The 17,173-nt window shown below is 42.6% G+C and overlaps 1 protein-coding gene across 1 annotated transcript in view; it reads left to right on the forward strand.

Annotated features, from left to right (window-relative positions):
* Positions 1-17,173, forward strand: part of hsf5 (heat shock transcription factor family member 5) — a 76,942-nt gene that overhangs the window by 22,585 nt on the left and 37,184 nt on the right. The gene's annotated exons all lie outside the window — the stretch shown is intronic.

Below are 17,173 nucleotides of genomic sequence, written 5' to 3' on the forward strand. Positions count from 1 at the left end.
GTGCTACACAAGGTCAAATTGCAGTGCAACATTAAAAGCAGGAAAGATCTAGATACCTATAGAAGGCTGGGAATGGCTTATGTCCATGGACACATTCGTGAAGATAATACCAGATCCATGCTTCAGTTTATTGCTATCTAAGGAATAATACATCAGGAGGATTTTTTAAGCCACTGGTGACAGAGATCTGTCACTTCATAGATGTTCATCATGAGCATACGCAACATAAGTCAAATTACTGCAAGACTGAAGAACTGCTACAGATAGGAGGTCTTCAGTTTTGTACCATTGGGGTTCCTTCTTGGAAAGAGGTGACCTGTACACAAGGGATGGGTTGCATCCAAACTGGAAGACTACAAATATCCTTGCAAAGAGAGTTGTTGGTGCTATTCAGCGGTTTAAGCTAGTCTGGAGATGTGGTGGGACCTGGAGTTGTCATCTAACAGATCAGAAAATTAAAGCAAATACAGAGGTTAAAGCAAGCAAGTCCATGTGGCAAGAGCACGACAGGGAGAGTGGAAGGCTGATAAGTTACACTATGTTTTATTCAATGTAATAACCCTCACAGGTGAACTCGAGCAAGGATTAGCAGATTTGGTCACATACAGTATAATAGTTATTATGGAAACATGGTTGAATGGTGTGCAAGACTAGCAGCTCAGTCTTCTGAGTATCAACACTTCCAGTGTGACTAGAATGGAGGTAATAGAGTAGGAAAGTTGCACAATTGATTAGGGAGAACATTGTGGTAATACTTTGAGAGAGTATCCCAGGAGAATGTCCATTATAGGTAGAACTTAGAAATGAAAGAGAATTGATCACTGTAATGGGATAATACAAAAGCCCCCCCCCAAGAGTCAACAGGAACTAGGGGGGAATTAGAGGTGCAGATATATAGGGAAATCACAGATAGGTAAAGCAATAATGTGGTGTAATTATTGATGATCTAACTTCCCTCATATAGGCTGGCACTGCTAATGGGTTAGTTAGGACAGAATTTATTACATGTGAGGCTTTCTGAAACAATAGGTAGCTTTCCTAACCAGAGAAGGTGACATGCAATATATTATTTCAAGAAATGAAGCTGGGTAAGTGGTTGAACTGTCAACGTGGGAACTTCTTGAGACCAGTGACCATGATTCTACTAGCTTCAAGATAATTACGAAAATGATCTCCTCAATATTGTACCCAATAGTGAGACTTGTTTGCAGGAGGGGCATGACTGGCAGCTCGATATTCCTGGGTTCCGTTGTTTTAGATGCAGCAGAGAGGGAGGGATTAAAGGAGGAGAGGTGGCTTTACTAGTCGGAGAAAATGTCATTGCAGTGCTCAGTCAGAACAGACTGAAGAACTAATGTAGTAAGGCATTACTGGTGGAACTGAAGATTCCTAAATTGGAAGATGGCTAATTTCAATGCATCAGACAGGAACTTGAAAAAGTTGATTAGGACAGGGTGATGCAGATAAAGGAACAACTGGAAAATTGAGGCTTATAAAATATATGAAGAGTTCAAGGGCAGTAGGTTCCTCTTATAAGAACAAGGCTGACAAGATTAGGGAACATTGGTTGACAAAAGATATTAAGAGTCTGGTTGAGAAAAAGGGAAAAGGTAAGGCAGGTAGGATTAGAAGACCCCTTTGAGGAGTATAAGGGATGTACACTTAAAAAAATTGCTAGGCCAAAGAGGGCAGACTAAATAAAGTTCAAAGTAAAATTTATTATCAGAGTACATACATGTCTCAGCATACAACCCTGAGATTATTTTTCTGCGAGCATACTTAGCAAATTTATAGAATGTTAGCTATAAACAGGATCAATGAGCAACAAACAGTGCAAATGGAAATGTAAATAAATAGCAATAATTAACGAGAGCATGAAATAACAAACTAATAAGTCCTTAAAGTGAGACCAGCATTTGTGGGAACACCAGAAGTAGAATGAATGTTGTTATCCCCTTTTTGTTCAAGAGCTTGATGGTTGAGGGGTAGTAACTGTTCTTGAACCTGGTGGTGTGAGTCCTGAGGCCCGTTTACCTTCTACCTGATGGCAACAGTGAGAAAAGAGCATGGCTTGGGTGGTGAGGATCTTTGATAATAGATGCAGCTTTTCTATGGCAGCATTTCATGTAGGTGTGCTCAGTGGTTGGGAGGATTTTACCTGTGATGTACTGAGTCGAATCCATCTTGAAATATTCGCCGTACATTGAGAGCAAAAGGGAATTTCAGAAGAGAGTAGGTCTCCTTGAGGATAAATATGTGGAACCACAGGAAATTGGGGAAGTATTTGAATACTTCTTTACTGTATTACCATGGGGAAGGTTAAGGCCAAGAGTGAGTTCAGGGGAGGGAACAATTATATGCTGGATCATATCAACATTGCAATGGTATTGGGGGTCTTAAAACACATTAAGGGAGATAAATCCCCCGTGTCTGACCAGATGTATCCTTAGATGTTATACTTTACTTTATACTTTATACTTTATTGTCGCCAAACAATTGTTACTAGAACGTACAATCATCACAAGCGAGATTCGATTCTGCACTTCCCGCTCCCTGAATTACAATATTAAATATTAAAAATAGTAAAAAATTAGTAAATATTAAAAATTTTAATTATATGCTTTCTACGGTGCATCTATAAAAATTAGTGAGGATTTTAGGGGACAGGCCAAATTTCTTTAGTTTTCTCAGGAAGTAAAGGCGCTGGTGGGTCTTCTTGGCAGTGAACCCTGCTTGGTTGGACCAAGTCTGGTCATTTGTGATATTGACCCAGAGGAACTTAAAGCTTTTGACCTGTTCCACTTGTGCACCACCGATGTAAATTGGGTCGTGCGGTCCGCTATTCCTTCTGAAGTCAACAACCAATTCCTTCGTCTTGCTGACATTGAGGGCTAGGTTATTGTCTTCGCACCATGCCACCAGGTTCTTAATTTCCTCTCTGTACTCAAACTCATCATTACCCGAGATACGGCCTGCAATTGTTGTGTCATCAGCAAACTTATATATTGAGTTTGATGGAAACTTGGCTACACAATCATGGGTGTACAGTGAGTACAGCAGGAGGCTGAGTAAACAGCCTTGTGGGGCACCGGTGCTCAGAGTGACTGTAGAGGAGAGCTTATCCCCTATTTTTACTGCCTGGCTCCTGTCTGTGAGGAAGTTGAAGATCCAGCTGCAGATCTGAGGGCTAAGGCCCAGGTTCCGGAGCTTAGGAATCAGTTTATTTGGAATGATGGTATTAAAGGCAGAGCTGTAGTCAATGAAAAGGAGCCTTACGTATGCGTCTTTATCCTCCAGGTGTTCTAAGGAGGAATGTAGGGCCAGAGAGATGGCATCTGCTGTTGACCTGTTGCTCCGGTAGGGGAATTGCAAAGCGTCGAGGTTGACTGGTAGGCTGTGGTTGATGTGTGCCATAACCAATCTCTCGAAGCACTTCATAGCAATTGATGTCAGAGCCACAGGTTGATAGTCATTCAGGCATGCCACCTTGCTCTTCTTCGGCACTGGGATTATCGTTGCCGTCTTAAGACACAAGGGTATCTTAGACTGAAGCAAGGAGCAGTTGAGGATGTCAGCAAACACTCCAGCTAGCTCGCTTGCACAGGCCCGGAGAACCCGTCCTGGGACGCCATCTGGGCCCGTAACTTCCTTGGATTTATCTTAAGGAAGGCCCTTCTAACGTCCTCCTCGGTGACGATGAATCTCGATGCCACCAGGTCCGGTTCATCCGGAGGGAATGGGACGCTCCTCTTCTGTTCGAATCTTGTGTTGAATACGTTAAGTTCGTCAGGAAGAGAAGCACCACAGTTATTGATATTCCCAGCCTTTCCTTTGCGCCCAGTGATCTCATTTAGACCCTGCCATAGTCTACTGGCATCCCTCTGGTTAGCCTGGGCTTCCAACTTGGCTTGATATTGCCTCTTGGTGCCCTTAATGGCTTTCCGGAGTTCACGCCTGGGTTCCGTGTAGCGGCTGGTATCCCCAGACCTAAAAGCCACAGCTCTAGCCTTTAAAAGGGACTTGACCTCATAATTCATCCAAGGTTTCCGGTTAGGGAATACCCGGATCGTCTTGCGAGACACACCGTCCTCCGTGCATTTCCAAATAAAGTCCATGACATCTGGGGTATACTCATCAAGGTTAGCTGCCGAGTCCTTGAATACGAACCAGTCTACCAATTCAAAGCAGTCACGGAGGACCTCATCCATTTCCTCCATCCGACGTGACACTACTTTTGTCACCGTGACCTCCCACTTCAGTTTCTGTTTGTAAGCCGGGAGGAGGAGTACGGCCTGATGGTTAGATTTTCCGAAGTGAGGTCATGGGACGGAACGGTAGGCATCTTTGACTGCTGTGTAGTGGTTGTCAAGTATATTCGGGCCTCTAGTGGGCCAGGAGACACGTTGGTATAACTTTGGCAGCGCCTTTCTGAGGTTGGCCTGGTTAAAATCCCCAGCTGTAATGAGCAAAGCCTCCGGATACCGGGTCTCAAGTTCACTGATGTTGGCATACAGTATGTTCAGAGCACACTCCACGTCCGCCTGGGGGGGAATGTAGACCGCTGTCAGTATGACCGAGGTGAATTCCCGTGGCAGATAGTAGGGGCAACACTTCACCGACAGGTGTTCCAGGTCTGGGCTGCAAGAGCTTGTCAGTGGCACTGTGTCTGAGAACCACGCAGTGTTGATCAGTAGGCAGACACCACCTCCCCTCGTCTTGCCCGAGGACGCCGTGCAGTCCATCCGATGGATCGAAAATCCCTCCGGTCGGATGGCACAGTCGGGGATGGCGGGGAGAGCCAGGTCTCGTTGAAACAGAATACACTGCAGTTCTGCATCTCCCTGCAGTAGGTGAGTCTCCCTTTAAGATCATCCACCTTGTTCTCTATGGTTTGCATATTAGCTAGTAGGATGGTGGGCATAGGGACCCCGAAGCCCCTCAGCTTCAATCTGACCAGCAGCCCAGCTCTTTTCCCACGCTTCCACGGTAAATAGTGCATCTTTCCAGGTTTCCATCGATGCAGTGTGTTGTTGTCAGCTCTTTGAGGTTGGTGGACGCATCCCGCGGGGATCGATCGGCGGGTCGCGTCATCGGACGCTCTGAGTCGGGCCGAGTGATGGGGGAGACTCCACTGCCACTTCCCGCTGCCGGGGGCCCAGGCTGTCGATTGGGTTGGGCCCCGAAGCCAACACTTAATCCCGGATGGCCGGGCTCCTGGCTGAAACAAGTCTGTAAGCCAAGTCACGGTTGCGGAGGCTTCACTTCTGGCAGCTGTGGATGGCCACCATGGGGCTTTACGGTGGTCGCTTCGGGGAAGCGTCTGGGGCACCTTGAGGTCCCCGCCGTCACCTCTGTGTGGTCGTCTGCTCCGGGGAGGTGCTGGCCAGAATGGGCCGTGTCTCCAAGCGCTCCAGCATGGTAGCAGACCGCTGGTCACCGGGAACGTGGTGGGCCTTGCTGGTTGGGTCCAGGTGCGGTCCGGAGATTAAGAAGCAATTCTGGCGCAGTGGTCGCCAGCTGGGTCAGTAGCTTCGCCAGGGTGTTGTTGATCTTGCTAGATGTAGCAGATTGAAGGTTTAGAAGGGTTTCTCGGGTATAAAATAGTGGAGAGGGCAGTTTGCTCAGGAGAGGACGCACAGAGTCGCCAGTTACCGGCGCCATCTTATCTTACATGCTATCTTATGTTGAGCGAGTTAGAATCCAGGGTCATCATAGAGATTTTTGTACTTTTATTAGCCACAGGTGAGATACCAGAAGACTGGAGGATAGTTAAATAAACAAGGGCAGTAGGCATAATCCAGAGAACTACAGGCATTTCAGAAGTGGTGGGAAAGTTATTGGAAGGGTTTTTGAGGCACAAGATTTATTTCCATTTGGAAAGTCGAGATCTGGGATAGTCAGCATGGCTTTGTGTGTGAAAAATCATATCTCATGCATTTGAATGAGTTTTTGAATAGATGACCAATAAGGTTAACAAGGCCAGCATGGTGGACACTGACTACGTAAACTTTAGCAAGGCCTTTGATAAGGTCCAACATAGTAGGATTGTCTAGAAGGTTAGTTCACATGAGATCCAGGCTGAGTTAGCAAACTGGATACAAATTCAGCTTGGAGGCAGAAGGTTGTTTATCAGATTGAAAGCCTCTGATTAATAGTGCGTCATAGGGATTGGTGCTGGGTCTTCTGTTGCCTGTCATATATATAAATTTGGTAAGAATGTAAGTGATATGATTAGAAAGAGGTATCTGTACAGATATATGAATGAGCAGGGATAAGAAGAAATGTAATTATTGTAGCCATGTGGGTGTCATATAGATAGGCATGATGGCATGATGGTTCATATAGATGCAGTGAGCACAAGGTCCTGTTTCTCTCTTGTACACTTCTATATATGGCCCTACCAAGACGAAGGCAATATTCAACTTACTGTTAGGTAACAGGGCCAGGCTAGTGACTGAGGTGACTGGGGGAGCACTTTAGGGACCAGTGACCAGAGTTAAATTAGTTTTAATATAGCGAAAAAAGGACAGAAATGGTCTACAGGTGCAAATTCTAAATTGGGGCAACACAAATTTTGATAGTATGAGAAAAGGTTTGTTGGAGCAAGTGGGCAAATGGACATATGGCCAGTTGGAGGCTTTTAAATTTGAGATAGTGAGAGCTCAAGGTCTGTGTGTTCCTATACTTGGGGAATACTTGGCAAGGGATATTGAAGTACATTTGAAAAAATAGGAGTTGATTAGGGGTAATCAGCATGACTTTGTACGTGGGGGATCATGTCTTACAGATTTGATTATGCTTTTGTTGAGGTGACCAAGAACTTGATGAGGGTAGGAGAGTAGACATGCTAATATGGACCTCAGTAAGGTTTTAAATGATTCCATGTGATTGGCTGCTCCGAAAAGTTAATTGCATGGAATCTGGGAGAGCAGCTGGCTAATTGGATACACATTTAATTTGATTTTAAAAAGTACAGGATGATGGTAGAAGGTTGCCATTCAGTCTGGAGGCCTGTGACTTGTGGTATGCCTCACGGGTCAGTGCTGTACCCATTATTGTTTGTCATCTATGTCAGCATTTGGATAAGAATGAGAAAGAATGATTAGATCAGGCAGAAATCATTAAATAGGTGGTGTAGTGGACAACGAAGAAAATTTTCAAAAATTACATGGAGTTCTTGATATGCTGAGTAAGGGGACCAATGAAAGGCAAATAGAGCTTAATTGGGATGAGTGTGAAGTGTTGCAATTTGGAATGTCAAGTACAAGTAGGACTTTCACAGTGAAGGGCATAGTCTTGAGGAGTGTTATTGATCAGAGGGATCTTGGAGTACAAGTAGGTGGCTCTTTGAAAGTGCCATCACGGGATGGTGAAGTTGGTTCTTGGCACGATGGCCTTTACTAGTCAGGGCATTGTGTATAAAAAGTTGCAAGGGTATGGTTGCATAGGATGCTGGTAGGCCATACTTAAAGTATTGTATTCAGTTTTGGTATCCCTGCTATAGGAAAGATATTATTAAGTTGGAAAGAGTGCATCATCCCCCTTATTATTTATCACCAAACTTCCAAACCTAGGTCTTTGTACCATTCTCTGCAAGTGGATCCTCAACTTACTTATCAGGAGACCACAGTCACTATGAATCAGTGATGACATCTGCTCCTCACTCACAAAGGACTGAGGATGTGTGCTTAGTCCACTGCTGCACTCTATTTACACTCATGATTGTGTAGCTAAGCACAACTTAAATGCCATTTATAATTTTGTAGATGAAACCACTGTTGCTGATAAAATCCCAGATGACGATTGGAAGCATACAGGAATGAGATAAATTGATTGGTTGAGTGGTGTCACAACAATAACCTCACTCTCAGTGTCAGAAAGGTGAAGGATTTGATTGTGGATTCAGGAAGGGGAAATCAGGAGAATGTGCAGCAGTCCTCATTGAGGACTATGAGGTGGAAAGGATAAACAGCTTTAACTTCCTGGAGTATGAGGTTCTATGAGAATCTGTCCTGGGCCCAATACAGTACATTATGAGAAGACTCTTCAGAGTGTCTACTTTATCAGGAATTTAATGAAATCCTTTATGGGTGGTACAGTAGTATAGTGGTTAGCACAACACTTTACATACCAATGACCTAGATTCAATTCCTGCCACTGTCTGAAGGAAATTGTATGTTCTCCCTATGACTGCATGAGTTTCCTCCCACAGTCCAAAGACGTACTGGTTGGTAGATTAATTAGTCATTGTAAATTGTCACATGATTAGGCTAGGGTTAAATCGGGGCTCGCTGGGCAGCACAGCTCAAAGAGCCTATTCCGCACTGTATCTCAATAAATAAAATAAATGTCACCAAAGACTCTTGCAAATTTCTATAGATCTGTGGTGGAATGCATTCTGATTGTTTCTATCACAAGCTATGGATGCTTCAATGCACAGGATTGCAAGAGACAACGGGGGTTTTTAGACTTAATCTGCTCTAACCCTCCCTGTCATTGACGATATATTCAAGAGGTAGTGCCTCAAGAAGGTAGTATCCATCATTAAGGCCCATCACCATCCAGGACATGCCCTCTTCTCATTACTACCAGCATGGGGAGACACAGGAGCCTCAAGACCCGCACTCATTCTCCCCTTATCAATCAGATTTCTGAGCAGTCTGTGCATCAATGAACACAACTTCATCTTTCCTCTTTTCCCACTGCTTATCTATTTTGTAATTTAATATAGTTTTATGTTTTTGTACTGTACTGCTACTGTTAAACATTTCATATCCTATGAGACAATGATAATAAACCTGATTCCAATTCAAGAACCAGAGGGTATATAACCATATAATTTTAAGGTGAGGCAGAGAACTTGAGGGGCTACTTTTTCTTTGCATAAAGAGTGATATTGGTATGGAATGAGCTGCCAAAGAAAGTAGTTGAGGCAAGTACAATAACAGCTTTTAAAAGACAATTAGACAGGTGCATGCATTGGAAAGGTTTAGGTTGTGAACAAACACTGGCAAATGGGAATTGGTTGGAAGGGGCAATTAGGTCGGTGTGAACCAATAGGACCTAAGAGCTTCTTTCTATGTTGTATGATTTTATGACTCTTTGCCTCTTATCTGTCTGTAGAGGATGAGGTCACTGTCACCCTGAACTTTATATGACTCCAGATCATTGCAGACTGGAGCTTCTAAGAATGTCTGGCATCCTGTGGTGTTACACATTGTAAAATACAAATAGTGCATGGTCATCAAGTCGAGTGAATGGCCTCACTTTCTTACTAACTGCACTACCAATCAATTGAATAGTAAGCGGGGTATGGTCACACATAATTAACTAGTATAAGCATTCAGCAGGAGCTTCCAATTAGTCAGCTTTTTCTCTTAAGGCCTGAAGTACTGTAATTGTAAGAGCCATTGTTGACGCAGCAATGGGAGAAAACCAAACAGGCAGGACCTCACATTATCTTAAGATCTTTAATTTCTTAACCAGTGATTTCAGCTCTGCCTGGTAGAGAAGCAAATAGAGGAGTCAAGACTCAACAATTCATAATCAACCCTGCAATTATCTGACAGTTCTTCCTTTGCCTTCATCTTAGACAATAAGACATTGCAGCAGAGTTAGGCCATTCAGCCCATCGAGTCTGCTCCACCATTCCATCCTGGCTGTCCCTGGATCCCACTCAAGGCCATACACCTGCCTACTCGCCATATCCTTTGATGTCTTGATTGATCAGGAAACAATCAACATCTGCCTTAACTATACCCATGGGCTTGGCCTCCACCACAGTCTGTGTCAGAGCATGCCACAGATTCACTACTCTCTGTCTAAAAAAAAATCCTCCTTACCTCTGTTCTAAAAGATTGCTCCTCAGTTTTGAGGCAGTGCACTCTAGTTCTGGATACCCCCACCATAGGAAACATTCTCTCCACATCCACTCTATCTAGTTCTTTCAACATTCGGTAGGTTTCAATGAGATCCTCCTCTGCACTCTCCTAAATTCCAGTGAGTATAGGCCTGAAGTGCCAAACGCTTCTCATATGTTAACCCCTTCATTCTTGGAATCATCCTTGTGAACCTCCTCTGGACTCTCTCCAATGACAACACATGCCTTCTGAGATATGGGGCCCAAACTGTTGATAATACTCTAGTGCAGCCTGACTAGTGTCTTACAAAGCCTCAGCATTATCTCCTTACTTTTATATTCTATTCCTCTTGAAATAAATGCCAACATTGCATTTGCCTTTATTACCACAGGCTTAACCTGTAAAAATAACCTTCTTGGAGTCTTGCATGAGGGCTCCTAAGTCCCTCTGCATCTCTGATGTTTGAACCTTCTCCCCATTTAGATTATAGTCCGCACTCTTGTTCCTTTTAATAAAATGCATTATCATACATTTCCCAGCACTGTATTCCATCTGCCACATCTTTGCCCATTCTTCCAATTTGTCTAAGCCATGCTGCAGTTGCATTGCTTCCTCATTACTACCTCCCCTCCACCTATCTTTGTATCATCCGCAAACTTTGCCACAAAGCCATCAGTTCCATTATCCATCATTGACAAACAATGTGAAAAGTAGTGGTCCCAATACTGACCCCTGAGTAACACCACTAGTCACCAGCAGCCAACGAGAAAAGGCTTCGCTGCCTCCTGCCTGTTAGCCATTCCACTATCCATGTCAGTATTTTTCTTGTAACGCCATAGGATTTTATCTTGATAAGCAGGCTCATGTGTGGCACCTTATCAAATGCTTTCCGAAAAATCCAAGTAAATGACATCCACTGCCTCGCCTTTGTCCATCCTGCTTGTTATTTCCTTGAAGAACTCTAACAGATTCGTTAGGCAAGATTTCCCTTTTACAGAAACCATGCTGACTTTGACTTATTTTATCAATAATCTCCAAGTACCCCAAAATCTCAATCTTAATAATAGACTCCAACACTTTTCCAGCCACTGCGGTTTGGCTAACTAGCCTATAATTTCCTTTCTTTTGCCTTCCTCCCTTCTTAGTGAGTGGAGTGACATTTACTATCTTACAGTGGTCAGGGACCATGCCAGAATCAAGTGATTCTTGAAAGATCATGACCAATGCATCTGTTATCTCTTCAGCAACCTCTCCCAGGTCTCTGGGATATAGTCTATCTGGTCCGGGTGACTTATCCATCTTAAGACCTTTGTAATAACAATGGCACTCACTCCTGCTCCCTGGCACTCACAGACCTCTGGCATGCTTCTAGTGTCTTCCACAGTGAAGACAGATGCAAAGTACCGATTAAGTTCATCTGCCATTTCTTTTCCCCCCATCACTACCTCGCCAGCATCATTTTACTGTGATCCAAAATCAACTCTTGCCTGCTTTTTGCTCTTTATATAACTGAAAAAAAAATTGTATTCTGCTTTATATTATTGGCTAGTCTGCCCTATTTCATCTTTTCCTTTCTTATAGTCTTTTTAGTTGCCTTTTATTGGATTTTAAAAGCTTTCCAATCATCCAACTTCCCACTCACTTTTGCTACCTTATATCCCCTTTTCTTGGCTTTTATGCAGTCCTTAACTTCCTTTATTAGCTGTGGTTGCCTACCCCTGCCACCTGAGAACTTCTTTCTCTGTGGGACATATCTATCCTGTGTCTTGTGAACTATTCCTAGAAACTTTAGCCATCTCTGATCGACCGTCATCCCCGCCAGTATCCTCCTCCAATCCACTTGAGCAAGCTCCTCCGTCATATCTCTGTAATTCCCTTTGTTCCATTGTGATACTGATACAGCCAAGGCAAGCACAAGAACTACTTATAGGGGAAGGTGCCTTGGGAGTTCATCTCTGATGTCTATTTGTGAAGGAAGCAAATTTCCTTGTATGAATTTGAACATTTACTCTTGCTGTTATATTCTAGTCCTCTCAAAATGTAGTTTTCCCTATACTGATGGATAATGCAAACTGATGTTTACCAAATGCCTGAATGTTACTGAATTATATTGGCATCAGAATGAATACCTTTTGCTGTAATTAACATTTTTACCATCTACGCATGGCTTCATAACAAGCCTTAAGAAAGATTCTGAAGCATGATCTTCTTCAGAGTGGACCTATCACATATTTACCAAACAGATGAAGGCAAGAGAAGAACTACCAAATAATACCCTCTTCACTGTGGTTTGATTTTCTGAGGCTGAGAAAGTTAACATTACTTTCTTTCTGTCTACTTAGTAGAGTTGCTTCATAATCTTAAGACATTAGATCTGCTCTAAGTTTTTTTCTTTTGTAAAGAAACATCTGTTCAGGCACTGGATCTCTGCCCTCCATGCTATCTCTCTTCTGGAGTGTAGACAGACTTCCTGGAGCATTTTAATGTCTATCAGTAATTATCCTGGCAGTTTTATGAATTTCAGTTTGTCTTGCTAGTTTCCAGTCTGCAAGGGATTACAGTAATCTCCGTAATGGATGTAATACAGTAATGGATGTCCCTTTATTCTAAGACTGTGACTTATGGCCCTAGACTCACCCACTATAGGAAACATCTTCTGCACATCCACTCTATCTAGGCCTTTCAATATTTGATAGGCTTCAATGAGATACTCCCTCATTCTTCTAAACTCCAGGCCTCATACATTAACCCTTCCATTCCAGTAATCATTTTCATGAACCTCCTCTGGACCCTCTCCAAGACCAGCACTTCTTTTCTGAGATGTGGCACAAAACTGCTTACAATACTCCGTGCTGTCTGACTAATGCATTATAAAGCTTCAACATCACATCCTTGCTCTTATATTCTAGTCCTCTCAAAATGAATGCTGATGTTGCATTTGCCTTCCTTACCACTGACTCAATCCTGCACACGTCCTTTCGCACCTCTGATTTTTGAATTCGCTCCATTTAGAAAGTTGTGTATTCCTTCTACCAAAGTCCATGACCATAGCTTTCCCTATACTATATTCCCTTTGTCGCCTATTTGCCCATGCTCCCAGTCTGTCCAAGTCATTCAGCAGTCTCCCTGCTTCCTCAACACCACCACCTAACCCTCCACCTATCTTTGCATCATCTGCAAAGTTGGCTACAAAGCCATGAATTCCATCATCCAATTCGTTAATATATAATGTGAAAAGAAGCAGTCCCAATACTGACCCTGTGAAACACCACTAGCCACTGGCAACCAACCAGAGAAGGCCACCCTTATTTTCACTCTTTGCCTTCTGCTAGTCAGCCAATCTTCTATCCATGCTAGTATCATTCCTATAATACCATAGATTCATATTTTGTTAAATTCAAAATTCAAAGTAAGTATATTATCAAAGTACATGTCACCATATATAACCAACCAGATTTGGTTATTTTTGTGTGCATACACAGTAAATCCACGAAACACAATAGAATCAATGAAAGACCATACCCAACAGGATGGACAAACAATCATTGTGCAAAAGATAACAAACTGTGCAAGTACAACATTTTTAAAAAATATATAATAATAATAAATAAATAAATAAACAATATTAACCACGTAGCCAAGTGGTAAGGCATTTGTCTAGTGATTTGAAAGTCGCTAGTTCAAGCCTTGGCTGAGGCAGCGTGTGTGTCCTTGAGCAGGGCACTTAACCACACATTGCTTTGCGACGACACCGGTGCCAAGCTATATGGGTCCTAATGCCCTTTCCTTGGACAACATCGGTGACGTGGAGAGGGGAGATTTGCAGCATGGGCAACTGCCGGTCTTCCACACAACCTTGCCCAGGCCTGCGCCCTGGAAACCTTCCAAGGCGCAAATCCATGGTCTCATGAGACCTTCGGAATTATTTATTAATTAAATATTGAGAACTTGAGATGAAGAATCCTTGAAAGTGCTTCCATTGTTTGAGGAAACAGTTCAGTGATGGAACGAGTGAAGTTGAGTGAGGTTATCCCTCTGGTTTAAGAGACTGATTGTTGGCATGTAATAACTGTTTCTGAATCTTGTGGTGAGGGTCCTGAGGCTCCTGTAACTTCTTCCTGATGGCAACAGCGAGAAGAGAGCATGGCCTGGATGGTAGAGGTCCTTGATGATGTTTGCTGTTTTCCTGCAACAACATTCTGTGTAGATGTGCTCAATTGTTGGGAGGTCTTTACCCGTGATGAACTGCACCATATCCACTACCTCTTGTAGGATTTTCCGTCCGAGGGCATTGGTGTTTCTATACAAGGCTGTGATGAAACACCACACATCTATGGAAGCTTGTCAAACTTTTAGATGTCATGCTAAATCTTTGCAAACTTCCAAGTGCTGCTTCGCTTTCTTTGTAATGGCACTAATTTGCTGGACACAGGACAGATCCTCTGAAATAACACCAAGCAACTTAATGTTACTGACCCTCTCAACCTCTGACCTGCCCCCTCCAATGCTTATGGACCTCCAGTTTTCTCCTCCTGAAGTCAATAATCAACTCCTCAGTCTTAAGCAGCCTCACGTATGGCACCTTGTCAAAGACCTTCTGAAAATCCAAATATACAATATCCATTGTCTCTCCTTTGTCTATCTTGCCTGTTATTCCCTCAAAGAATTCCAAAAGATTTGTCAGTCAAGATATCCCCTTAAGGAAATCATGCTGATTTTAGCCTACTTCATCATGTGTCTCCAAGTACCCCAAAATCTCATTCTCAATAATGGACTCCTCTATCCTCCCAGCCACTGAAGTTAGGCTAACTGTCCTATAATTTCCTTTCTGCTTCCCGCCCTTCTTAAAGAGTGGAGTGAGATTTACAGTTTTTCAGTCCTCTGGAACCATTCCAGAATTTATTGTTTCCTGAAAGATCATTACTAATGGCTCCACAATCTCTTCAGCTACGTCTTTTGGAATCCTGAGATATTGTCCATCTAGTCCAGGTAACTTATCTGCCATCAGACCTTCCAGATTCTGAAGCACCTTCTCCCTATAATAGCAACTATACTCACTACTACCTCCTGATACTTTCAAATTTCTGGCATATTGCTAGTGTCTTCCACAGTGAAGACTGATGCAAAGTACTTATTAAGGCTTATCAATGGTTTATTAAGTGAAATTAGTAAAGCCTTGATCAACTTTGACCAAATCTGAGCCTCCTGGTGGAGCTGTGCCTCCTGTAAAAGGGTCACAAGATGTTCCGGAATGGAGTCTTAGTGGTATGTCATCTAAATTCTGAATGGCTGTTTGAGAACACACTGCACCTTGCTAGATGCTTTGCTCCACATTCAGATCAAGTGAGCAAACACAGTGACTGTGGGTGGTGAGTCCAGACAGCAGAATAAACGCAGCTTGATCTAATCCAACTCCAAATCTTTTCCAATTTTTAGCACTTATCCTAAGTTTTTGCCAATTATTGTCTCATTTACATGAATGTTTTAGTGCAACTATCCTGGCTGGGTCCTGTCCTGGAAGATATTTAAAAAAATAATGGTTACTTTCTAATAAAAATAATATGCCTTCAGAGTTTCCTTCATTTTTTTCATCCTATAATAGCTATTTGAGGTTGATAAAATCATTCTGTACAAGCTTATATATCTTGTAATTGATAAATTGCACCAGTAATTTTTCTCCATTACTAACTTTGTTCCTATGTGTAATATACGCAAGTTATGTTTCGTGGCCCCACTGACCAGTAGTATCTCAGATTCTGATTCAGCAGTATTAAACTTTGTTTTCATGAACAAATTTCTCAGATGTTTTCTCTTCCAAATGTATTCAGTTTGAGAAATTCTGCAGACCCGTAAGTGAATATTATAGTGTTAAATGCTGTGTTGTTTAAGTACCGACAAATGACCTTGCAGTCACATCAGAAAAAATAATAAATCTGAACTTCTCAAATTTTGCATTTGATAGCATTGCTTAAGTTCCCAACTGAAAAGCCACCAGTTCCAAGCAAACTGCTGACAATTAGCTTGTAATTGTGCTTAAGTTTGGGATTGCGATTCAAGAATAGAGTGTAACTTCAATAGATTTGTCAGTACTTCTGCTGAGAAAACTACAGGACCTGACAGGGTATTCCCTCGGACCTTGAAGGAGACTAGCGTTGAAATTGCAGGGGCCCTGGCAGATATATTTAAAATGTCAGTATCTACGGGTGAGGTGCTGGAGGATTGGAGGATAGCTTATGTTCTTTCATTGTTTAAAAAGGGGTCTAAAAGTAATCCGAGAAATTATAGGCCGGTAAGTTTGACATGGGTAGTAGGTAAATTATTGTAAGGAATACTAAGAGATAGGATCTACAAGTATTTGGATAGACAGGGACTTATTAGGGAGAGTCAACATGGCTTTGTGCGTGGTAGGTCATGTTTAACAAATCTATTAGGATTTTTCGAGGAGGTTACCTGAAAAGTGGATGAAGGGAAGGCAGTGGAAGTTGTCTACATGGACTTCAGTAAGGCCTTTGACAAGGTCCCGCATGGGAGATTAGTTAGGAAGATTCAGTTGCTAGGTATACATGGAGAGGTAGTAAATTGGATTAGACATTGGCTCAATGGAAGAAGCCAGAGAGTGGTAGTGGAGGATTGCTTCTCTGAGTGGAGGCCTGTGACTAGTGGTGTGCCACAGTGATCAGTGCTGGGACCATTGTTATTTGTCAACTATATCAATGATCTGGATGATAATGTGGTAAATTGGATCAGCAAATTAGCTGATGATACAAAGACGGGAGGTGCAGTGGACAGTGAGGAAGTTTTTAAAAGCTTGCAGAGGGATTTGGACCAGCTGGAAAAATGGGCTAAAAAATGGCAGGTGGAGTTTAATACAGACAAGTATTGCACTTTGGAAGGACAAACCAAGGTAAATGGTAGGGCACTGAGGAGTGCAGTAGAACAGAGGGATCTGGGAATACAGATACAAAATTCCCTAAAAGTGGTGTCACAGGTAAATAGGGTCGTAAAGAGAGCTTTTGGTTTATTGGCCTTTATAAATCGAAGTATTGAGTATAAGAGCTGGAGTGTTATGATGAGGTTGTATAAGGCACTGGTCAGGCCGAATTTGGAGTATTGTGTGCAGTTTCGGTCACCTAATTACAAGAAGGGTATTAATAAGGTTGAAAGAGTGCAGAGAAGGTTTACAAGGATGTTGCCGGGACTTGAGAAACTGAGTTACAGAGAAAGGTTGAATAGGTGAGGACTTTATTCCCTGGAGCATAGAAGAACGAGGGGAGATTTGATAGAGGTATATAAAATTATGATGGGTATAGATA

The sequence above is a fragment of the Mobula birostris genome, chromosome 25, assembly GCF_030028105.1.
Source record: "Mobula birostris isolate sMobBir1 chromosome 25, sMobBir1.hap1, whole genome shotgun sequence".
Taxonomy (NCBI): Eukaryota; Metazoa; Chordata; class Chondrichthyes; order Myliobatiformes; family Myliobatidae; genus Mobula; species Mobula birostris.